Source organism: Gorilla gorilla, chromosome 10 (assembly GCF_029281585.2).
Source record: "Gorilla gorilla gorilla isolate KB3781 chromosome 10, NHGRI_mGorGor1-v2.1_pri, whole genome shotgun sequence".
NCBI classification, from domain to species: domain Eukaryota; kingdom Metazoa; phylum Chordata; class Mammalia; order Primates; family Hominidae; genus Gorilla; species Gorilla gorilla.
In genome coordinates, this window is record NC_073234.2 from 80683130 (window position 1) to 80709916 (window position 26787).

The window sequence follows — 26787 nt, forward strand, 5'->3', positions numbered from 1 at the left end:
ATATGTGTGTGTGTTTGTGTGTGTATATATACACACACACATACACATACACGCTGTCATGAATAATTTAATCATCAGAATACATTCTGAGAAACACATTGTTAGGCAATTTTGTCATTGTGCAAACATCATAGAGTGTACTTAAACCTAGATGGTGTAGCCTACTACACACCTAGGCTATGTAATATAGTCTATTGCTCCTAGGCTACAAATCTGTATACCATATTACTGTATTGAATACTGTAAGCAATTGTAGCACAGTGTTAAGTATTTGTGTATCTATACTTATATAGATACACAAGATACACTTATATAGATAAAGTATAGTCAAAATATGGCATTATAATCTTAGGGGACCACTGTTGTATATGTGGTTCCAGTTGTTGACTGAAATGTCATTATGTGGCATTATGACTGTATAATTTTACCTTTTCCTCTCTTTTGCCTTTTCAGGTTCTTTAAAATAATTGAGAATTTGCTTCCAGATTATTAGTAATTTTTTTCTTAACAAAATACCTCATCCATCTATACAATCCTTTTTATGTGTTACATTATACTTCAAAGCCATATTATCAAGAGTTATCTAGATTTAGTATAAAATAACTTTTATGAGTTTTATTTATCATAGCTGTTCCTTAGTAAGTCATCTACTTGAGCTTTATATTCTGATTTTTAAGAAACAGAATGCTTAGAATCAGAACAGGAGTGGTAATGAGTACTTCCATGTCTTCTTATAAACACTTTTGGTAATTGTTGCCAAATTGTTTTCCAGAAAATTTGTGCTGATTTAACTTCCATCTGGATTTTATGGGTGTTTCAATTTTTCCATTCCCTCTTTTTTCAATATTGAATATTTTCATTCTTTATGATATCTGGCGTGTTGTATTTGAAACCTAGTTTGTCATTTATGTTTTAATTGCATTATTTAATTATTGAGTTTAAATTTTATAATGTAATTATTCAACTTTTTTTATTTCATGTATTGCCAGTTTATGTCATTTGTGTATTTTTCTATTGGGGTATTTATATACTTTATTGCTTTGTAAGATTGCTTTATATATTAAGGATATTAGATCATCTTATTTTATCTGGTTGATACATTTTTAGATTTATTTATGTTGTTTTCTGTTTGGCACCAGATCAATGCTTGTTGGCATTTTGTTAGGGAAATGGTTAGGAGCATGGACTTTGTATTCAAACTCTAGCACAGGCCAGGTGTGGTGGCTCATGCCTATAATTCCAGCACTTTGGGAGGCCGAGGCAGGCGGATCACTTGAGGCCAGCCTGGACTACAGAGTGAAACCCTGTCTCTACAAAAAAATACAAAAAATTAGCTGAGTGTCGTGGCATGCACCTATAGTCACAGGTACTTGGGGGGCTGAGGTGGGAGGCTTGCTGGAGCCTAGGAGGTTGAGGCTGCAGTGAGCTAAGATCGCACCACTACACTCCAGCCTGGGTGACAGAGCGAGACTCTGTCTCAAAAAAGAAACCCCAGCTCAGCAACTTGCTCATTGTGTAATCTTGGGAAATTGCTTAATAACTTTTAGCTCTTGCTAAAACTGATATAAAACAATAGTGCCAACTTCATGGGGTTGTTGAGAGAGATTACTTAAAAGGTTTAGCATAATATCTGTCATAATTTAGTAAACACTCAATCATTTCTGGCTGTTACTGTTTGTATATTTTTAAACAGTGACCAAAGCAGAAATAAAGGGAATGATGTGAAATTAATGAATATATAAGTTATATTTGCTGCCCTCTCTGGCCTTTTCACATGTACCTTTCCCTCTGTGAAACTACCCCACCCCCACCCTTTTATGGAGTAGCATATTTGATATATAATCTTATTCTCATTTTGTTTAATGTCTTGGGAATGTGTTGAATACTCTTTGTGTAGGTTTTCATTTAGGTATACTTTTCAAATATGTAAATAAAGCTCAGTAAATAGAGGCCTGTTTTCAGATTCAGTGTATACTTTTACTAAGTTTCTTTTCCTACTTATATAACAGTGGCAATTATTGAAGTGGGACATACATCAAGCGAATAAACGGGTGTTTCCAGCTCTGAATATGCCATGAAGACCTTACTTATTTTTTTGATTAGTGACATTTTTCTCTTCCAAAAGTTTAGAGGAATGGGAATGTGAGCCTTCCATGGGGAAGTCTTACTTGTGTTGTTACTTTTTATATGTTTTACATATCTGTCTATTCTGTGGTTGAATAAAATATGTCCTTCCTATGACCACCAGTGCAACTTTTGTACATATGCTACCCATTATACTCAGATCTCCTTTTTAAAACCTCACATGTAGGAAGGAATGTAAAATTTGTACTCTTTTACCTTTGAAAAACTTGCAATAATCACCATATCTTTATGATCGTTAGATTAGCAAACGGTTAAATCCTCATGAAATTCTCTTTATAAGCTGTTTGTAGTTTTCAGGCATTCAATCATTCATGCCTTATGGAAGGCAAAAAAACATTGGTTATTGATGAAATAGAAGTAAGATAGAATCACTGTTGTATTGCTACTCAGTCTGTTAATGCAGAATTAAGCTAGATTTATAATATATATACAGTATATTTATATTTAATGTATACTAAAATATAATATATGTAATATGACTATAAATTTATACTATATACTTATTTTTTATGTAGATTTATTTAATATATAGATTTATATGTATATAAAAACATAGGATGTGATTTTCATTATTTGTTTTTACAGGAACAGAATGCTAGTGCTTGAAAAGGGAACATAAAAGATCATATAGTACAACACTCTCATTTTACAAATAATAAGCTTAGACAGGCAGCGTATAGCTTACTCAAGATCTCATGTGGGAGAACCTATTGAAGAATCCAGGGCTGTGTTCATGAGACCGCACTTCCTATGACTATAGTCATGTTTTCACTCAATTTCAAGCCCTTTTTATTTTAACTTTATTTTTAATTTCACAGTTATTTCTTCACATGGTTAAGCCAGTTCAAGATTTTCCTATTCAATAACTTGACAGATTTCCTTTAAACAGAAGCCATCTTATTAGACACTGAAGCTATTAAAAAAATTAAGGTTGCTTTCACTGAAAATGTGCAAAAACAACCACCCTGGTACTTGCAGTGTTACATATATTCCCATCTTATGGCCCTAATAGAAGAATAAGTAGTTACTTTATTTCTCCTTCACCTATCCCCTTCAGGAGGTGTCATGCCACATGCCTGTTGTGGACTTTCAAATTGTGTGCTGTATTCAAAGGAACTCAAGACCATCATAATTAAGTTGGGTTCAATAGTTAAGATTGAAAATGATGTTTTAATAGCTGCATCTTTCTTATTAAACAACATATTAAAAATACAGCTAGCTCTGTGTAATTACATTGATCATTGTACCCCCTGGATAATACTATTAGGTTGGTGCAAAAGTAGTTGTGGTTTTTGCCATTGAAAGAATGGCAAAAAAGCAATTACTTTAGCACCAACCTAGTAATTTTCTTTCCCACTCTTTGAGAGGTGTATGGTTTGGCAGTCTCTATGGTAAGTTGTTCTATTAGTCCATTCTCATGCTGCTATAAAGAACTGTCCAAAACTGGGTAATTTATAAAGGAAAGAGGTTTAATTGGCTCACAGTTTAGCATGGCTGGGGAGGCCTTAGGAACCTTCAATCATGGCGGAAGGTAAAGGGGAAGCAAGGCACTTTCTTCACAAGGTGGCAGGAAGGAGAAGTGCCGAGTGAGGGGGGAAGAGCACTTTATAAAACCATCAGATCTCTGAGAACTCACTTGCTATCATGAGAACAGCATGGGGGAAACTGCCCCCACGATTCAGTTAACTCCATCTGGTCCCTCCCTTGACACGTGGGGATAATGGCGATTACAATTCACGATGAGATTTGGATGCAGACATAGAGCCAAACCATATCAGTTGTTCTTAAGAAATCCTACACTCACCTCTTGGTAATTAGTGCTTACCCTATGTCAACAGTGTCTCTTCAAATTGCTAAAAGGTCAGAATGTACATAAGGTATTAAGATGAACCCATCTCCTGACTGAGAGAAAAGGCAGGCTTAAGCTACCAGTGTTTAGTGGCATATATCTGTTATGTGGAAAGGCCAAGATATTTGCTTCCATCATCTTTATGCTAACTCCATGAATATCTAGCAGATAGTAGGTGCTTTGTAATAAATACTCTTGAGGTCAGCATCCTTCTTTGCTTGGTTGCCTGGCCTCCTATGATAAAAGCAAATGCCTGATTAGTTTTTGCCTGACAGCCCTCAGTAAAGGGTATAACTTGGGATAACTTTTTAGTACTGTTCTTTGGCTCTGAGATGTTCTCGTTCCTGTTTTAGCTTATTCTCTTCTTTTGCTCCATGAACTCTAGTCTTTCTTCATAGATTAATTTCATCCCTCATTCAGTAATCCTAAATATTTTTTCAGTGCTTTACTATGTGACAATCACTGTTATTGGTGCTTGATGTACATTAGTAAACAAAACAGACAAAAACCTCCTCACTTGTGGATCTTAAATTCTAGTTGGGGGCAGGAGACAAGCAGACAATTAAAGAAATGCATACTAAATACCTACATTTTATAACATATTAGGAGGTAACTGCTATTAAAAAAACCCAGCAGAGTAAGGGGGATTGGGAATGCTAGGGAAGACAGGGATACAGTCACAGTTTCAATAGGTCAGATAGGTCTCAGGGAGAAGAAGACATCTAAGCAAACATATGCAGAAGAAAGGGAAGGTGACAATGTAGATATCCTGGGGGAAAATGGTACAAAGGCCTTATGATAAATGTATACCTGGTTTTTAAGAAGAACAGAGAAGCAGGCCAGTATTGCTGTAGTTGAGGGAGGTGGAGGAGGGTAGCAGGAGGTCATAGAGGAAATGAAGGTCAGGTCCTGTAGGGCATTTTAGGCCACTGTGAACACATTGGATTTTACTCTGAGTAAAACAGGAAACCACCAGATGGTTTTGAATAGAGGAGTGACATGGTATGACTTCTATCTTTAAAAGCTCACTTTGGCTGTTATATACAGAATAGACTATAGAGAGCCACATATGAAAGCAGAGAGAATAATTAGAAGCCTGTTACAGTAATACGGCCTGGGGAGAATGGTGGCTCATATCAGATGGTAGCAGCTATAGGAATGAGGTATGGTAGATTTCCAGATACACAGTCTATTCATCTCATAATCACATTTCAGTCAATGACTGGACCACATATAACAATGGTGGTCCCATAAGATTATAATATCATATTTTTGCTTTACTTTTTCTATGTTTAGATATGTTTAGATACACAAATACTTACGATTGTGCTACAATCACCTACCGTATTCAGTACAGCAACATGCTGTGCAGGTTTGTAGCCTAGGAGCAATGGGCGATAGCATATAGTCGAGGTGTGTAGCAGGTATACCGTCTATGTTTATGTAAATTTACTCTGTGACATGTATATAACAACAAAATAGGCTAACAGCACGTTTCTCAGAACACATCCCCATCAGTAAGCAACATGTGACTGTAATTTAAACATGGAGCCAGTAGTATTTCCCAATAGGAAATGAGTTGTGTGAGAAAGGAGTCAAGGAAAACCTCAAGGTTTCTGGCCTCAGCAACCAGAAATATGAAGTTGCAGCCATTAAAATGAGGAAGATTTCAGGTAGAATAAGTTCAGGTGGGGCCTGGGGGAGTGGTGAGGGAAATCAGTAATTCAGTTTTGAACATATTAATTTAGAGGTGCTTATGAGTCATCCCCATGGAAATGTGATATAAATGTTGGAGTTTAGAAGAGAAAATTAGAGATAAAAATTTGAGTCATAAGATATACAGGTGATATATAAAGCCCTGAGAGTGACTAAGATAACCACTGAGGAAAGGCTTTTGTTAGAGATCAGGATCAGAGTCAGCCTGGGGGCATTGCAATATTTAGAAGTTGGGGAAAGAGGAGGAACCAGCAAAGGATACAGGGAGGGAGTAGCTGTGAGATAGGAGGAAATTCAAGAAGACAACAGTATCTTCCAAGCAAAAGTGGTAAGCTCATACTCTTTAGGATGCTTTATAATTTGACCAAACCCCTCTGCTTCCAAGTGAGGTCATTGCAATTTTACTGAATTTCCTGGTTTCTCAGGAGAGGAATTTCTTTCCATGAGCTATGAGAAAGCTGATTTAGAGTCTCTCCACCTGTTCTGACAGCAGCCTCAGATGGCTGTCTGGAGTTTTGAGAGATGTTTGATAGAAGGCCATAGACTCTTGAAGTTTGTAGCTAGCAACCTACAGGAAGGACAGATTCATATATCCCATAGATAGCACCTGGGTTAGGGTCCTGATCAACACTGTTTCAGACTGTGTAGGTCCTGAGGCACAAGATTGAAATTTCTGCTGGTCTTACAAGAGAATTCAGGGAAATTGGAATAAGCATTTGTTGAACTGGTAAAATATAAGGTTGTATACTCAATATGCTTCTACCGTTGTGTCAAGGGTGTGATTCTCTTCTGTTTTCTGGTCCAAAAATTAGACTGAAAAAAAGATAGACTGAATAGTCCCTGGAAGGGTTTACCAGCCCCACCCTAGATCAACTGCCATGCATGACCTTAAAAGACTGATGGATTTAACCCTCACTTCTGCCCCTGGCAGGCTTATAGTGCCAAGTTGTGGTTTGCAAACTCTAAGACCAACATCTAAGGATTGCATCCCTGGCCACCAGATCAAAGTCCAGAGAGCAATGCCAAATCAAAATCTAGCACTATTTGTGTGTGTGCTTGGTAAGGTGGGGTCTCCAGGGAGGTGGACAAAGTTCACTATATATACAAAGTGAGTCAACAGTTACAGAGGATAAGGCATGAAGCAGCCCGGAGGCATCTTACAAATGGTTTGCTTGTTGTCTTAGTCAACTTGGATACATCTTAAAGGAAGCCAATCCTTTGGTACAACTTTGCCTTTGTTTTTTCCCGTTTCTAAATCAACACCTGGGGAAACGTTCCCCATTAATTGCTAGCTCCATATCATTCTTGCCTGTGTACATACATCTCTTCTCCACTGCTCAGAACACAGGAAGACTTACCCTGGTTGTGATTCTATCTCCTCGTTCTAAACAGAGTCCTGGAATTTGAAAAACACCTATCCATTAGGTACTGCAGGAATCTTTGTGACCCCATGTAACAGTGTATAGATGTGTTGCTTAATGATGGGAGTACGTCTGAAGAAGTCTGTCATTAGGTGATTTTGTCATTGTGTGAACATCAGAGAGCATATACAAACCTAGATGAGATAGCCTACTACACACCTGGGCTCTGTGGTATAGCCTATTGCTTTTAGGCTACTAACCTGCACAACATGTTACCGTACTGAACACTGTAGGCAGTTGTAACTGGTAAGTCTTTATGTATCTGAACGGATCTAAACATAGAAAAGGTAATGCATTGCACTAAGACGTTACAATGGCTAAGATGTCACTAGGAGTAGGAATTTTTCAGGTCCATTATAATATTACGGTGCCACCATCATATATGCAGTCCATAGTTGACCTAACTGTTGTTACTTAGCATGTAATCCTTTGTGACACTTATGATAGGAATATGTACTGGTGGGGAAACGTGAAGGCCTACAGTTGCCCTTCTATTGCCAACTCGATAGTGTGTAGCCTTGGATTCTCTTTCTATTTTGGCCCTGCTTGGGTTTCAGTACATCTTGGTTTGTATTGGTGAAGTCACATATATGATCCATTTTATCCCCTGCTCAGACAACACAAGCACTACAGACACAATGCACCTCTTTCTTTAATAAAATGAAAAGTACTGTGTCCTTTTTAATAGATTCTAGTTTACTTTCTGATTCTGGAAGACCCTCTTTACTACTTTCCAAATCAAGACACATTTGTTCAACTATAAGATCATGGTTTATTTATTTTTATTATGAATTGTAATCAGTATTTTACCTCTGCCTCAGATGTTTGTCCTATAATACTTAGTCTAATTGGTGTTTGCCCCTCATGAAGGGAATTAATGACATTAGCAGGTAGGAAAATGAGGAATAGTCCTTGAGAACTCTATCTCTAACCTTTACTGTGTTAATAAGAAGATAATAGATTAAAATAGCTTATTTTATTTTGTTAATTTCCTTTTTTAACTGACAAGTAAAAATTGTATATAATTATGGTGTACAACATGGTGTTCTGATATAGGTATATGTTGTGGAATGGCTAAATCAAGCTATTTTTAACATACGCATTACCTCACATATTTATTATTTTTGGTGAAAATACTTAAAATCTACTCTCTTAGCAATTCTCAAGCATACAATAGGTTGTTATTTACTGTAGTCACCATGATGTACAATAGGTCTCTTGAACTTATTTCTCCTAACTGAAATTTTGTGTCTTTGACCAACATCTCCCCAAACTCCTTCCCCTTACCCTTGGTAACCACCATTCTACTCTGTTATTATGAGTTGAACTTTATTAGATTCCATATATAAGTTAGATCATGTGGTATTTGTCTTTCTGTGCCTGGCTTGTTTCAATTAACATAACATCCTTCAGGTTCTTCTAAGTTGTTCAAATGACAGGATTTTCTTCTTTATAAAGGATGAATAGCATTTCCTTGTGTGATTATATACCACATTCTCTATCCATTCATCTACTGATGGACATTTAGGTTGATTCCCACATCTTAGTTATTGTGAATAATGCTGCAATAAACATGGGAGTGCAGATATCTCAACAGACTGATTTCATTTCCTTTGGATATGTACTCAGTAGTGGGTTGCTGGATCATATGGTAGATCTGTTTTCAATTTTTTTATCATAATGGCTGTGCTAATTTACATTCTCACCAACAGTGTACAAAGGTTCCCTTTTCTCCACATCTTCACTGGATCTTGGGATGGAGTTTTGCTCTTGTCACCCAGGCTGGAGTGCAATAGCATGATCCTAGCTCGCTGCAGCCTCTGCCTCCCAGGTTCAAGTGATTCTCCTCCCTCAGCCTCCCAAGTAGCTGGGATTACAGGAGCAAGTCACCACACCCAGCTAATTTTTGTATTTTTAGTAGAAACAGGGTTTTGGGAAGTTATCTATCAAGTCCTTTGCCCGTTTTTAAATTGGGTTATTTGTTTTCTTATTATTGACTTGTTGGAGTTCCTTATGTTATGTTTCGTATATTACACTCTTATCAGATGTGAGGTTTGCAAAGATTTTCTTCTATCCTATAGGTTGTCTCTTTGTTGTTTCCTTTGCTGTGCAGAAACTTTTTAGTTGATATAATGCTATCTATTTTTGCCTTTGTTGCTTGTGTTTTTGGAGTTATATCCAAAAAAAGTATTGCCCAGATCAATGTCATGGAGCTTTTCCCTGTTTTGTTCTCGTAGTTTTACAGTTTCAGATCTTATTTTTACATCTCTAATCCATTTCGAGTTGTTTTTTTTTAACCTCTGAACTTTTTATTGGCCTCCTGCTCCCCAGAGAGTACCCTGCTTCTGCTGGCTTAATGTGTCAGAACTTTGGTGTCATTGATCTCAGACACCACTTTCCCATCCACTATCTGGTGGGTGGTGGTCTTTTGGATGGTTTGCATGGAGTTACTGCTGTCCAAGGCATCACCAAGACTGAAGTCCTTGATGTCTTCTGGCAGGCAGTGATACATGGCAATCTCAGCCTCCAGCTTGACCTTGATGTTCAGCAGGGCCTCCTACTCCTGGGCCTGGTGCTGCCCCTCTGCCCGGGTCTGTGTCAGCTCCAACTCCAGGTGCAGCAGGATCCCGTTGAGTTGCTCCATCTGCAGGGTGTACCAGGCCTCCACCTCCCTCAGGCTGTTCTCCAAGCTGGCCTTCAGATTTCTCATGGAGTCCAGGTCAGTCTCCAAGGACTGGACTGTATGTTACAGCTCATCTGTTGAGAGCATCATCTCAACAGCTCCAACCTTGGCCAACTGCATGGTGACCACTGTGGTGCTCTCCTTAATCTGCTGAGACCAGTATTTGTCCAGCCCTTCTCAGTTCTTCCGAGCCAGCTCGTCATATTGGGCCCAGATGTCTGCCATGATCTTGGCAAGGTCCTGAGATTTGGGGGCATCTACCTCCATGATCAAACCAGAGCTGACAATCTGGGCTTGTAGGCCTTTTACTTCCTCTTCATGGTTCTTCTTCATTAAGAGCAGCTCCTCCTTGAGAGTCTTGATCTCTGTCTTCAGCTGCAGCCGAGTGACATTGGTGTTATCAATGACCTTGCAGAGCCCATAGATGTTGCTCTCCACAGACTGGCACATGGCCAGCTCTGTGTCATACTTGACTCTAAAGGCATCAGCAGCAAGATGGGCATTGTTGATCTGCAGAACAATGTGGACATTGTCCACAGTATTTGCGAAGATCTGAGCCCTCAGGTCCTCAATGGTCTTGAAATAATGGACCCAGTCTCTGACCTGGGGTTCTGTCTTCTCCAGGTGCTCCCAGATTTTACTCTCCACCTTCCAGTTCTTGGTCTCTGGGCTCCTCACTCTGTCCAGGTAGGAGGCCAGGCGGTCTTCAGGCTTTGCATGGTCTCCTTCTCATTCTGGATGCCTCCCATTCCTGCCAGACCCCTAGCCATCCCTCCGGCCAGGCCCCTGGACCCCAAGCAGCCCCGGAAGCTAGTGGAGCAGGACATGGAGATCCGGGAACCAGAGCCCCCAGTGCCTGAATAGATGTTGGTTGTGCTGCTGACTGGCCAGGTGCCATAGCTGGGCACCTGGATGGAGCCCAGGGATGGGTGGGTAGTTGGTGGACAAGGTGGAGCGAGTGGTGAAGCTCATGTTGTCTGGGGAAGAGAGTGGGAAGAGAGGACTCAGGCTTTGCTGATAACCTTGAGTTTTGTATGGTGTGAGATGAGGCTCTAATTTTATTCTTCTGAATGTGGATATCTAGTTTTCTCAGCACCATTGAAGAGAATATCCTTTCCTCATTGTGTGTTCTTGGCATCTTTTTCAAAAATAAATTGAGCATAAACTTGGACTCTCTATTTTATTCCATTGGTCTATGTGTGTGTTTTTATGCCAGTACCATGCTGTTTTGTTTACTCTTGCTTTGTAGCAGATTTTAAAATCTGGTAATGTGATGCCTTCAGCTTTTTTTTTTTTTTCCTTATGATTGGTCTGGCTATATGGGAGTCACTTGTGGTTTCATGCAAGTTTTAAGATTTTTTTTTTCTATTTCTGTTTAATATGTCACTGGAGTTGTTAAAAATATTTTTTTAATTTTTAATTAAAAAAAACTTTTAAGTTTGGGGGTACACGTGAAGGTTTGTTATATAGGTAAACTCATGTCACAGGGGCTTGCTGTACAGAGTATTTTGTCACCCAGGTACTAAGCCTAGTGCCCAATAGTGATTTTTCCTGATCCTTTCCCTCCTCCTGCCCTGCTCCCTCAAGTAGGCCCCAGTGTCTGTTGTTTCTCTCTTTGTGTTCTTGTGTTCTCATCATTTAGCTCCCACTTATAAGTGAGAACGTGCAGTATTTGGTTTTCTGTTCTTGTGTGCTAAGGGTAATGGCCTCCAGCTCCATCCATGTTTCTGCATATGACATGATCTTGTTTCTTTATGGCTTCATAGTATTCCATGGAATATATGTGCCACATTTTCTTTATCCGATCTACCAATGATGGGCATTTAGGCTGATTCAGTGACTTTGCTATTGTGAATAGTGCTGCAGTGAACATTAGTGTGCATGTGTCTTTATGGTAGAATGATTTATATTCCTTTGGTATATCAGTAGTGAAACTGCTGGGTGTAATGGTAGTTCCACTTTTAGCTCTTTAAGGCATTGCCACACTGCTTTCCACAATGGTTAAACTCTTTTACACTCTCACCAACAGTGTATAAGCATTCCTTTTTTTCTGCAACCTTGCCAGCATGTTATATTTTAACTTTTAAATAATGTCCTTTCTGACTCATGTGAGGTGGTATCTCATTGTGGTTTTGATTTGCATTTCTGTAATGATCAGCACTATTGACCTTTTTTTCATGCTTGTTGACCACATACATGTCTTCTTTTGAAAAGTGTCTGTTCATATCCTTTGCCCACTTTTTAATGTGGTTGTTTGTTTTTTTCTTGTACATTTGTTTAAGTTTCTTACAGGTGCTGGCTATTGGGCCTTTGTCAGATGTAGTTTGCAAATATTTTCTCCCACTCTGTAGGTTATCTGTTTACTCTGTTGATAGTTTATTTTGCTGTGCAGAAGCTCTTAAGTTTAATTAGATCTCATTTGTCAGTTTTTGCTTTTGTTGTGATTGCATTTGGCATCTTCATCATGAAATTTTTGGCAGTTTCTATGTCCAGAATGGTATTGCCTACATTGTCTTGCAGGGTTTTTATAGTTTTGGGTTTTACACTTAATTTTATATCCAGCCAAACTAAGCTTCTTCAGTGAAGGAGAAATAAGATCTTTTTCAGAGAAGCAAATGCTGAGGGAGTTTTTTTTACCTCCAGACCTGCCTTATAAGAGATCCTGAAAGGAGCACTAAATATGGAAAGGAAAGACCATTACCAGCTGATGCAAAAACACATTTAAGTACACAGACTAGTGACACTACAGGGCAACCACACAAAGAAGTTGGCATAATAAGCAGTTAACAACACAATGACAGGATCAAATCCACACATGTCAACACTAACCTTGAATGTAAACAGGCTAAATTTCCCATTTAAAAGGCACAGAATAGCAAGCTGGATAAAGAAACAAGACCCAATGGTATGCTTTCTTCAAGAGACCCATCTCACATGCAATGACATGCATAGGCTCAAAATAAAGGGATGGAGGAAAACCTACCAAGCAAATGGAAATTGGAAAAAAGCAGGGGTTGCAATCCTATTTTTAGACAAAACAAACTTTAAACCAACAAAGATCAAAAAAGACAAAGAAGGGCATTACATAATGGCAAAGGGCTCAATTCAGTAAGACCTAACTATTCCAAATATATATGCACCCAACCCAGGAGCACCCAGATTCATAAAGCAAGTCCTTAGAGACCTACAAAGAGACTTAGACTCCCACACAATAGTAGGGTAAGACTTCAGCACTTCATTGCCAGTATTAGACAGATAATCGAGGTAGAAAATTAACAAAGATATTTAGGACCTGAAAATGTTTAATTTTTAATTTTTGGGAGTACATAGTATATATATATATATATATATTTATGGGGTATATGGGATATTTTTATATAGGCATACAATGTGTGATAATCACATCAGGGTAAATGGGGTATCCATCACCTCATGCATTTATCCTTTGTGTTATAAACAATCCAATTATACCCTTTTAGGTATTTTTAAATGTATAATTAAATTATTATTGAAATTTTGATGGTGATTGCATTAAGTCTGTAGATGGCTGTGGGTAGTATGAATATTTGAACAATATTAATTCTTTTAATCCATGAACATAGGATATCTTTCTGTTTGTTTCTTCAATATTTTAAATCAATGTTTTATAGTTTTCAGGGTACAGATCTTTCACCTCCATTGTTAAATTTATTTCTAAGTATTTTATTTTATTTGTTATTGCAAATGGGATAGTTTTATTGCTTTCTTTTTTGAGTCGTTCATTATTAGTGTATAGAAATGTAACTGAGTTTCGTATGTTGATTTTGTATCCACCCCCTTTACTGAATTTATTAGTTCTAACAGGTTTTTGGTGGCATCTTTAGGGTTTTCTTTCTTTTTTTTTTTTTTGAGACAGAGTCTCACTCTTGTTGCCCAGGCTGGAGTGCAATGGTGCAATCTTGGCTCACTGCAACCTCTGCCACCTGGGTTCAAGTGATTCTCTTGCCTTGGCTTCCTGAGTAGCTGGGATTACAGGTGTGTGCCACCATGCCTGACTAATTTTGTATTTTTAGTAGAGATGGGGTTTCACCATGTTGACCAGGCTCGTCTCAAACTCCTGACCTCAGGTGATCTGCCTGCCTCGGCCTCCCAAAGTGCTGGGATTACAGGCATGAGCCACAGTGCCTGGTGGGTCTTCTATATACAGGATTATTTCATCTGCAAACAGGGACAGTTAAACTTCTGCCTTTCCAATTTGGGTGTATTTTATTTTCCATCTTTTTGCCTAATTGCTCTGACTGGGACTTTTAGTACAATATTGAATAGAAGTAGTGAGAGTAGGCACCCTTGTCTTGTTTCAGATCTTAGAGAGAACTTTTCACTTTTGAGTTTGATTTTAGCTGTAAGCTTGTCATATATGGCCTTTATTGTGTTGAGGCACATTCCTACTATACCTAATTTGTTGAGAGCTTTTATCATGAAAGGATGTTGAATTTTGTTCCATGCCTTTTCTACTTCTATTGAGATGATCATATGGTTCTTGTCCTTCATTCTGTTAATGTGGTATATCATATTATTGTTTTGGTTATGTTGAACCATCCTCGCACCTCAAAATCTCACTTGGCCATGATGAATCATTCTTTTAATGTGTTGTTGAATTTAGTTTTCTAATATTTTCTTTAGAATTTGTATATCTATATTCATCAGGGATATTGGCCTATAGTTTCTTTTCTTGTAATGTCTTGTCTGGCTTTGGTATCAGAGTAATGCTGGCCTCATAAATATGTTTAAATGTATTCCCATCTCTTCAATTTTTTTGGAAGAGTTTGAGAAGGACTGGTATTAGTACTTCTTTAAAAGTTTGGTAGAATTCAGTAGTGAAGCAATTAGATCCTGGGATTTTATTTGATGGGAGACATTTTATTACTTATTCAATGTCCTTCCTTGTGATTGGTCTCTTCACATTTTCTTTTACCTCATGATTGAGTCTTAGTATGATGTATGTGTCTAGGAATTTATTCATTTCTTCTAGGTCATCCAATTTTTTGGCATATAACTGTTCATAGTAGACTCATGATCATTTGTATTTGAGTGCTATTTGTGTAATACCTCCTTTTTCATTTCTGATTTTGTTGTCTTTTTTTTTTCCGTGATCTACCTAAGGGTTTGTTGATCTTGTTTTACCTTTTTAAAAAACCAACTTGGTTTCATTGAACTTTTCTTTTTTGTCTAGTCTCTATTTATTTCTGCTCTGATTTTTATTATTTTCTTCTTCCTGCTAACTTTTTGCCTAGTTTGTTGGTTTTCTAGTTCCTTGAGATGTAACGTTAGGCTGTTTATTTGAGATCTTTCTTCTTTTTTGATGGAGGCAGTTATTGCTAAGAACTTTCCTTTTAGAAGTGATTTTGCTGCATCCGATAAGTGTCAGGATGTTGTGTTTCTATTTTTGTGTATTTCGAGATATTTTTAAATTTTCCTTTTAATTTCTTCTTTGATCTTTTGGTTTAAGAGCATGTGTTTAACTTCCTCACATGTGTGAATTTTCTGAAGTTCCTCCTATTATTGATTTTTGGTTTCATATTATAGTGGTTGGAAAAGATGCCTGATACAATTTCAGTTTTCTTAAATTTGTTAACTTGTGTTTTGTAGCCTAACATATGATCTGTCCTGGAGAATGTTCCACTTGTGCTTGAAGAGAATATGTATTCTGCTGCTGTTGGATAGAATGTTTTGTACATGTCTGTTAGGTCTGTTTGGTATAAAGTGAAGTTCAAGTCCGGTGTTTCCTTATTGACTTTCTGTCTGGGTTATCTGTCCACTATTGAAAGTGAAAATATTGAAACTCTTTGTTATTATTCTATTATAGTCTATCTCTCCCTTCATTTGTATCAATATTTGCTTTATATATATGTGTATATATATATATATATCTCAATATTTGCTATATATATATTTAGGTCCTCTGGTTTTGGTCACATATATAAATATATATAAATATATATATTTAGCTATATTTATATCAGATAAAATGGATTAAAAGTCAAAAACTGTAAAATGAGACAAAGAAGGCCATTATATAATGATAAAGCAGTCAGTTCTTCAAGAGCATATAACTACTGTAAATATATATATATTACATATATATATAAAACCAAAACCAGAGGACCTAAATATATATATATATATAAAACCAAAACCAGAGGACCTAATTATATATATATAATTATATATATAAATATATATAAATATAAATATATATATAATTAGTATATATATTATATATACTAAATATATATAAATATAAATATATATAATTATAAATATAAATATATATAATTATATATATATTTAGGTCCTCTGGTTTTGGTTATATATATATATATATTTAGGTCCTCTGGTTTTGGTTTTATATATATATATTATATATATTTACAGTAGTTATATGCTCTTGAAGAATTGACTGCTTTATCATTATATAATGGCCTTCTTTGTCTCATTTTACAGTTTTTGACTTTTAATCCATTTTATCTGATGTAAATATAGCTACACATACTCTCTTGGTTTCTATTTGCATGGAATATCTTTTCCCATCCTTTTTTTCTTAATTTATATGTGTCCTTATAGGTGAAGTAAGTCTCTTGTAGGCAGAATATAGTTGGGTCTTGTCTTTTTATTCATTTAGCCAATCTGTCTTTTGATTGGAGAAGTTGGTTCATTTACATTCAAGGTAATTATTGATAGGTGTGGCCTCATTAGTGGCATTAAAAATTATTTTCTGGTTGTTTTGTAGATTCATTTTTTCCTTTCTCTTTTATGACTTTCCTTTGTAAGTGGATCATTTTCTCTAGTGGTATTTTTGATTTCTCACTCTCTGTCTTTTGTATATCTACTGTAGCTTTTTGTTTTATGACTACTATGAGACTTATATAAAATATATTATAGTCATAATGGGCTATTTTAAGGCTGATAACAAGTTAACTTTGATTGTATTACAAAATCCTACACTTTTGCCTCACCCATCTCTCTCACATTTTATACTTTTGCTGTTACAGTTTACATCTTTTTTTTGTATATCCCTCAGCAAATTATTGTAGCTATTTTTTTTAATAGTTTTGTCTTTTAACTTTCATACTAAAAATTTAAAGGATTTCTACACCATCATTACATTATAAAAGTATCCTGAATTTGAGGATGTAATTACTTTTATCTGTGAGTTTCATACTGTAATTTTTGTTTTAGTTTTTTGAGATGGAGTCTTGCTCTGTTGCCCAGGCTGGAGTGCAGTGGTGTGATCTTGGCTCACTGAAACCTCCGCCTCCCAGGTTCAAGCAATTCTTCTGCCTCAGCCTCCTGAGTAGCTGGGACCACAGGCGTGTGCCACCACGTCTGGCTAATTTTTTCTATTTTTAGTAGAGAGGGGGTTTCACCATGTTGGCCAAGCTGGTCTTGAACTCCTGAACACAAGCAATCTGCCCGCCCGCCTCAGCCTCCCAAAGTGTTGGGATTACAGGTGTGAGCCACTGCACCCAGCCTCTAGTGTTTTTATGGTACTATTTTTTGTCTGTTTTTTAAGTTTAAAGTATTTCCTTTAACATTTCTTTTAAGAGGGTCTGGTGATGTTGAACTCACTTAGCTTTTGCTTATCTAGGAAAGTGTTTATCTCTTCTTTACTTCTGATGGACAGATTTCCTGGGCATTCTTGGTTGGCAGTCCCGTCCTCCCCCTGCACTTATATCACCCCACTCTTTCCTGGCCTGTAAGGTTCCTGCTGAGAAGTATACTGCTAGCCTTATTTGAACTCCCTTAAATGTGATTGCTTCTTTCCTCTGGCTGTTTTCAGAATTCTCTCTGTCTTTAATTTTTGACAGTTTGATTATAGTATGTCTTGCTGCAGTCTTACTTGGATTGAATCTGATTGATGATATTTATTACCTTCCTATACCTGGATATTTGTATCTTTCCCTAGATTTGGAAAGATTTCTGCTATTATTTCTTTAAATAAGCTTTCTGGCTCTTTGTCTCTTTATTCTCCCCCAAATCCTATAGCATGAATATTTGCTTTTCTGATGCTATCTGATAAATCCCTTAAGCTTTTTATTCCTTTTCATTCTTTTTCTTTTATTCTCTCTGACTGTATTTTTTAAGATAACTTGTCTTTGAGTTCATAGATTCTTTCTTCTGCTTAATCTGTTCTTTTTACTTCTCTATGGGTTTTAAATTTCATTCCTTGTATTTTTCAGCTCCCTAATTTCTTTTTTAAATATAATTTTAATCTTTGTTAAAGTTCTTGTTTTGGTCTTACAGTGTTTTCCTAATCTTATGGAATTATTTCTCTATATTGTATTGAAGTTTGCTGAGCTTCCCTAAAACAATTGTTTTGAATTCTTTGTCAGGCAGTTTGCATATCTCCATTTCTTAAGGGTCACCTACTGGGAAATTATTGTGTTCTCTTGGTAGTGGTATGTCTCCCTGGTTTTTTATGTTTCTTGTTGCCTTATGTTAATCTTCGCACATTTGGTGGAACAGTCACCTCTTCTAGATTTTATGGGCTAGCTTTGCTGTGGAAAGTCCTTCTTTTATTGGGGGCTTCCAGGGAACTTGCTGGGTGGGGGATGTAGCAATTCTAGCACCAGTGAAGGTGCAGCTGTGTATGTCTCTGCAGCTCTGTCAGCTGAGGTCATTGTTGATGGAGATTGCAGTGATACTCAGCAGCTGATACCACAGTGGCAGTGAGGGTTTCTGGGTTTTCTGTGTCCATAGTGGCAGTGGCAGTGAGGATTGTCCACAGTGGCAGTGAGGGTTTCTGAGTTTTCTATGATAATGGCAGCTAAGGGCCTCCTGATTTCTTTTTCTTTCACTGAGGAAGTTGTGGCTGAGGGGATTTCTATTGGCACTGGATTTGGCTTGCAGGCCCACTCGCAGTTTGGTGTGGCACTAGTGTCTGATGAGTGGTGCCCATGGAGCAGCCATGGAGCTGAGGCCTGAAGCACAGGCACACAAGGAAGGAATATGGCTCTGGGCTCTGGGGTGTAATGGCACTAGTGTCCAGTGTGCAGGCACTCTCACTGCCACACTGATAACAGTATGTAAAGCTCAGATTCTTGTAAAGTAGCTGGGGAGTCAAAAACTAGAGCACAAATTTGTGTAGTTACAGTGGTTTTGGAGTCAGAGCAGGGCCTAGCTCACTGTGGTGGCTGAGCTGGTGCCTGGAGTGCAGCCATGCACAGCAAGAGCTTAACTCTAGGTTCTGGAGTACAAATTAGCTTGCTAGTAAGCTCCAGTGTCTGAAATGCTCCAGTGTCTGAAATGTGGACAAACCCAGTGCAGCCACAGGACCGAGGTCTAGAGTGTGAGGACTCAAGAGGTGTCCAGAGTTGAGGCACATAGGGGATTTGGAGAGTTGTGGCTTCTTTCCCAAAGCAGCTCAACAGTGGCCACTTCTTGGGTTGGTGAGGTGTGTGTAGCTGTGTCTTTCTCTCTGGGGTTCCCTGTGAAGAATAATGGTTTGTTATTTCAGTGGCAAAAGATATTGTTGTCATCTGCAGAGCAGGCTGCTGAGGACCATGGTGGTTTTCACCACATGGCTGATTCAGACAGCCTCTGCTATTCTTCTTTGTTCTGGGCAATACCCTGACATCTCAGGTATACTGATCTTACCAGTTATTTATTTTCTGTGTGTATATATTTCTTTGCTCCACTGTATTGTTGCAAAATCTTTAATAGGATCTTGGGGACTCTCTGGGGTTATTTTGTTTGGAGATAGCTGTCTATGTTTATTTTGGGGGGTGCTAAAGGGAGAAAGCTGATATCTCCTACTCTGCCATTGTGGTTACAACCCTATTATTCATTCATTCTTTTAAACACCAATTCAACACTTGCTCTAATGGACTGGTCACTGAGTATATATGGTACAGCATAGACTCAGGCCCTTCCTTAATTAAGTGAGTTTTTAAAATAAGTTTACAAACAGGAGTACGACATTATTGGCACTAGCAAATCTAATCATGTAACCCCTCTGCCCAGAGTTTTTCCAAGGGCTTCTAATTGACTATGGGATGAAATATCACTCCCTTTGCATGCAATCAAAGGCTTTCATGACCTAGACCTTTCTCTGTCTATGTTCAATTTCTCTACTTCCCACCCCCATCTTTAGCAATTGGTATTTTAGAAAACGCTAAACTAATTCCCCAGAATGCATTGTGCTGTTATTGTTGTTTCGTGCCCCTACATATGGGGTGTCCTCCCTTGGAATATCCTTTTTTTCCCCATAAGATAGACATGGGGTTTCTTTCTACTAGAATTATATGCCCCTTGTAAAACAGCTGTCTTAAGATTACTTACCAGTCTCTATTGTCTTTATAATTTTTTTGAGGGTGGGACTGTATGGTTGCCTCTTGTTTTACTCTTGGCCTCTAGTATGGTTTTAAACACATCCATTAAGTCAATATCTACTGCCTTAGGGACAGGAGATACAGTGGCAAACAGACAGGGCTCCTGCTATTAAGGAGTTACTAAACAAGGAAACAAATAAATGGGATGATATTTGATAGGAGCTATGCAGGAAATAGAAAGGATCTATTTAACCCTTTGATATCGTTGATCCCATGATAGGGAATGATGGTGGTAGGTGGAGGGAGATGCTCATTTAAATAGGCATTTCAGGGAAAGCCTACTGAGGAGGTGATATCTGAGCCGAGGTCAAAAGTATGAGAATACAACCACACAAAGAGCTTGGGGGAGTGTTCAAAGCAGAAGAGAAAGCAAGTATTTGATATGTTATGGGAACCAAGAGAAGACCAGTGTGGTTGAAGCACAAGGGGAAGAGTGGTTTGAGATGTGTTTGGAGAGGTAGGCAGGAGTTGGATCATGCAGGTTTTTGTCCACCTTCAAATATTTCTTGAACTGAATGTGTCAAGCCTGAAATCAAATTCTGCATATTTTGTCCTTATCCTCCAGCATAGCCTTAGGCTTCATTTCTCTCCAGCCATGTTCCCACTGGGCCCACTGCAATAAGAGTAAGAGTGTCATACATTTCTCTCCAGTTTTATTAGTGGGATTTTACCAGATCTGGAAATATTAAAGGAAGGAAATTGTTTTCAGTGTTTGGTCTTATGAGTAGGCCTTTAACAACAGCTGTATCATAATGAATTCAGGATGATGTGAATGATGATTGCAGAGGACCTTGATATGCACAGTTCATACAGACCTCTAAGTAAAGCTTAGAGCTTGTTTCATTTGCTTCTGGTTTTTATCTCAGTATGATCCAGCAACCTAAAATAATGAAAGAAGAGCTCCATTTCCAGTGACCAGTTCAGTCCCTGCACTAGCAGAAAGTTGGTGTAGAATCCAATGCAAAGATCACATGTAAATTCTAGAAATTTTACATTTTTTTTTTCAGAGATGACAGTTGAATTGCCTGCTTTCCTTCCTTCCTTCTTTCTTTGTTCCTTCCTTCCTTCTTTCCTGAGCACTGAAGGATGTAAGTGCTGGTTTGGAGAATCTAAAAGGCTTCAGGGTAACAGTGAAGTGGACGACACATTCTTCTTCCAGCTGCTGCTGTTCACAACACTTCTGACAGTTAAAATACATCACACATTCTCTTGTCCTTTTAATGTAAACATTTACTGTTTTAAGTGGACTACAGAATCAAACCAAAATAGAAGGATGCAGACTGATATTTCAGAGGTGAAGCTAAGCACTAGACTAAATTAAATAAGAGTAATTTGCAATCTAACACATAGTTATAATACATATTGTACATTATACTCTGTTTGTCCCTGGGAAAGATTAAACAGAGGGCTTTCATTGCTTGCTGTATTTTTACAGCCTGTTACTAGAAAAGAATTTCATATAGAACAGGCAAAATTTTGAATTGGAATTAAGTTAAAAATAAATGGAAAAAGTAGTAAGGTCAGGGTAGCCTCCTTGGTGTTGATTTTCTCCTATGCTTAAGCATTATCTGAAAGTCAAGAAAATGATCGCATCTCTAGTTTTTGTTGTTTGTTAATTTCCTCAGGAAAAACTTGACCTCCTTCTTTCTTATTACGTTGGCATCTGTCTTAAGCCTTTGCCCTCAACTCTTATAGCTTCTTTCAAATTGTATTAAATTTGAAGACTAAGAACCTTCAAAATGACTCACATTTGAATCCTGGACCTACTCCTAAGCTGACCTGTTCTAGTTTTTAAAAATGGATGTGAAATTTTGCTTAGAATCCCAGAAGTTAAAAATGTGACATCCTATAGAATGCCACTTCATACAGGAAAGTCTGGTGCCCTTAAAGTTAGTTTTACCCTGAGAGGGAAACTTAGAAATGAATACAAGTTGAAGTTTGCTCAATTTCTTGTTTTGCTTAAAATTTGCCTACATAACACATAAATTCATCAAACTCCTTTCCTAGTGACAATACTTCATTAGATTACTTTAGTGAGTATTCAGGAGATTTTCATTTTATGAGTCATAAAATTCTTTTATTCCCCAAAGAATTTCCGGTGTCTGATTGGAATTTCACGTCTTTGTAGTTTTAGCTGGACTTTTTGAAGCAGTTACTTCCTAAATGACTGTATTCCTGAGGCCTGCATGTAATACCTGGGGAGCCGGGTCACAGGTTGACTCCTGTTTTTCAAGAAAATTGAAAAATCAATCTCTTTCATTGCTTTAGTCTTAGTAATTTTATTCAGAAATTTTCTTAAACTTTTTAACCTCCTCCTGTCATGACAGAGAGGTTTTCACTTGCTGCCTATACAGTTTCCAGCATTAATTTTTTTGTGCCTACTTAGGCCCGTTTTTGTCTATTTCTGTGAATACATCCCAGCGATTTAATGTTAGTATGTTTCTTGCCTTTCCTGTCAGGTTTTCATCACTCGCTTGGTATAAAGGAAAAGGGGATAGAATTACAAATATACTGGACCATGTAGCTATCGATGAGAAATGGCTTCAGACATCCTTTTACTTTTTTCTTCTTCTTCTTTTTTTAAAGTTCTTTTTGAAGGAGGTGAATGTCAGGTTATAGTGGAAAGCCAGAACCATTGTGTGTTCCTATTTGAAAAATCCTGGGAAGTGAACATGATACTTTTTGACATGCGAGTTTCAGAAATTCTTAGTGATTATTATAATACACACTGCACTTATGTGCAGAGCTTCATCTGCATGCGCAAGTCTTTGTGTGTTTTAAAAGATAATGCCTAACTCTTCTGTTTATAAATGGCAGTAGCTGAGTATGCACAGAAGAGACTGAAGTCTAAGTCTGGATGTGCTATTTGGCTACATTCAAACAGCATGGGACAAGCACAAAATGTAAGGCTAGTAGAATATTGACACTAACAAGTTATTCGGAAGTTGGTTATTAGGAAATCTTTCACTAGACTTCAGTATCTTTGGTTTCTTTAAGAACAAATCTAAAATTTTACCCCAAAATCTAGGTAGTTATATATTATTTGTGTTATGGCTCCTTCAACACATAACTTTTTTAAACTTTTAAATCAATAAAAGAAGGGATTCTGTCTATAAAACACAAAGGAATACACCAAGTTAATGTTTTAGTTCATTAGTATATTATTTTGAGAGTAGAAAAAAATCAGTGCAAAATTACTTGCTATTCACATATATGCAGAAAATGTAAGTCCTTGGAATGTAGCACACATTATCATTACATAATCTATATCCATATGCTGTTTATAACAAGCTGAAATGTTATACCCTTGAGAAAAGAACCAGATTCTGGCACAGGACTGTTTTGTGGCAAGGAAAGATGAATGGATTCCAAAATTTTAAAAGAGGGGAAAAGCTTGATGGTTCCACAAAAAATAAGAGAGTTGAAATGGGGATTTAGAGATATATATGTTAACACAAGCTGACAATTAAAGCAATTAATTTCCTTCTTTATCTATATCCCCTCCTAGCTCTTCTAATCTTGACTAAGGTAAATGGATTGACTCACCTTTTTAGCAGATGAAGATAGGAACAAAGATATCTGGCATTACAGCCTGTCTCCCCATCCCCCGCCATCCCCATTTGTAGCTTTTTTTTTTTTTTACAGATGTTTTTTTCCATCAGTTAGAATAGTTAGTTCTTAAAGCAGTTAGAGACAGACCTGTACCAGTCAGAGAAGCAGTGGTTCAAGCCTGTTGGATTAATTGCTTTGAGTATGTTGCTAATGTTGCTAGGGCCACATGTTAGATAGCCAGTGTGAGCGTTTTTATGCAGTGGAAAAGGTCTTTCTCCAGACAAATATTGTACCTCTAATCCTTTTATGTGTAAATCTGAGATAAAGGGATTTGTGAATTTGTCAGTGACTCATTAAAAATATATTCTGAGTCTCTTAGGGTAGGTATTATTAAAAAACAACAAAATAATAAGTGTTGGAGAGGATGTAGAAAAATTGGAATCTTATACATTACTAGTGGGAATGTAAAATGGTACACTCAATGTGAAAACAATATGTCAGTTCCTCAAAAAATTAAACATAGAATTACCATATAATCCAGCAATTCCACTTGTAGTTATATATCCAAAAGAATTGAAAGCAGGGACTCAAACAAGTATTTTTTCTCCAGTGATTATAGCAGCATTATTCATAATAGCCAAAAGGTATTTTTTTCCTTGACTGTTTTCATTTTAGTTTCTTGTGTTACAAATTTATCTTTCTTTAAAATTTCTTATGGAGTCATATTCTGTTAAAATTTTCTTTAGAGTGTGAAGTATTTGTGGTTTGATTTCTTTTCTGTTTTCTGGGATAAAACTTCCAGAAAAAAACTTCATCTTTTTTCTCCAAGTTCCTCTTAGAATTAAAAAAAAATTTTTTTAATTGTCCATGGTATTCAGTGCAACCACAATTTTCTAATGTCAGACATCAGTAGTTCTTTTGGTCTCAGTCTTCTGCGGTACCTCACACCATCATGCACAGAATGGTGTGAGGGAGATACTTTACACCATGGTCCACAGACCTGGGAATTATCACTCTGGTCTTTCTGAATTTCATCACCCTCCTGCTTCACTGTGATGACCTTTCTCCAAGGTTGTTGTATGATATTGATAGCTTTCCTAGCTTTCAGGACTGAGAAAATATTTGTCTTTTCAAAAATTCATTTTGTTTCATTTAGTTTCTGCTTAGGGAAATCTTTAAGTCTCTACACTGCTCCCTTCCCCAGGGTTGCTATTTGGGTTTATATTTTGCATGTCTCCAAGATTCTCTCTTAGCTTCCTATCCTGCAGCCCAATAAGAGATGACCCATTCCACTTGTATATCTCTGGTGCCTCACTAGATGTGGCAGTTCAGGTTTTCTGAACCACCTGATCTGCAGGGAGTACTTGATCGCTTCCTTTATTTTCAAAGATCTTGGCATATTCTTTTGAAATCCTCAGTGGTGGAGAGTCTTTGCACTTTGAGGTGCTTACTTTTCTAAGTGTGAACAAATTACCCTTGCAGCAGTCTTTTATGGAATCTTTTGGCTTAAGGGCTCCTCATTTAGTGTATGGGGTCCGTCCTTTCTCCATTTTTTCTTTTTTTGAAAACTAGACAAGTAGAATCTTACTGTCTGCTTTGTATCCACACCTAGGAGCTAGACCTACACATCTATGTCTACATTTCATTTCAAGCTCTTGACTCAACCCCCTAATTTCAGTCCAGCTCCTTTGGAATTGGCATTCCTCCTTTGATCCTTCTGCCCCAACTCTGGTGTCTGTCTCCTATAGGATTTGGCTGAGATCTGCCCTTCTACCTCTGTTCTAATATATCCTTTGTCCACCCAGGGTGCAGGCAGTTTAATATCTAGTTGAGAAGATAAGTCCAACATGGTAAGACAACAGACAATAATATGAACTATCACCAAGTAAGTTTTATTGTATAATAGGTGTTGATAGGTGTCATAGCCATTCAGAAATAGTGAAGAATATTTATGGAAAGCTTCAGTGAACAGATGGGACTTGAACAAGATATTAATAAACGCTGGGACTTGGAGTTGTAAAAATTCCAGTCCAGTGAAGGAACATGAATGAAGGAAGAAGGTGGGAAGGAGCTTGGCATATTGATGCAACAATGAAGATTTCCTCAAAATACTCTATTTTCCTTCCATTAATGAGATAGTAAATAGGAGGCTCTTGAAGATCGTTTCCATCTGAAGGTTACTATCATGTAAATTCCTTACATTTGTGTGGTGATTAGCTATTTTAAATGCACTGATATAATTATATCATTTGGTCTTTGTAACAGCTTTGTAAAATCACAGATGAGTAAATCACATCCTAAGTATCTTGCCAGAAATTTCATTGCTCATGCATAGTAGAGCCGGGATCGATTTAGGCAGTGAGAATCTTGTGTCTGGGAGACCAGTTAGATGTTGTCTAGACAGAAAATGGTGAGGCTCCAAGTTTTGATGGTGGCTGTGGAATGGAGAGGAAGGGATGGAAATTAGAGGTAGACTCCATAGCACTTAATGACTAAGTGGATATAGGAGTACCACATATGTGCTTTGAATATTGGTAACTAAAAGAGTTGTGATGCCATAATTAAGAGACAGGAAAATATATGTAAGTCAAGTCCCTGATTTGTAGTTTGAAGCCCATTTCTTTTGTTGTATGAGAGGTGGTAAAGATCTCTTTCTGACTCATTGCACCTCGTTTAAAATTTTTTGTTGCTTTTCCATCTTTTGACCAAGATCAAATCTATATTTTAAAATGTTTTTCATATGTTTCAAGACTGTTTTGAGTTTACTCTTTAGTATTTTCTCTGCCAGGCTACGTAATCCTAGTTGCTAGTTTATTTAGCCATTTCTATAGGGATGTTTTTAATGCTTTTATTATATTTGTGATTGTTTTCTGAATCTTTGCCAGCTTCTCCACGTATCTCTCTGATGTTAAATTCAGATTTGGTCATAATATTTTGTCAGAGCTATAGTCTGAGCAATATTGATTTTGAACAAAGAGTAGTACATCAAGTTTCTTAAAATTTGTACACCTGTTTGTTCACAGCAGTATAATGTTACACTACACTGATGAC

The 26787-nt window shown here is 37.2% G+C and overlaps 1 protein-coding gene and 1 pseudogene across 3 annotated transcripts in view; one reads left to right on the forward strand and one right to left on the reverse strand.

Annotated features, from left to right (window-relative positions):
• Positions 1-26787, forward strand: part of MSRB3 (methionine sulfoxide reductase B3) — a 184551-nt gene that overhangs the window by 126446 nt on the left and 31318 nt on the right. The gene's annotated exons all lie outside the window — the stretch shown is intronic.
• Positions 9485-18474, reverse strand: LOC134756536 (keratin, type I cytoskeletal 18-like; annotated as a pseudogene).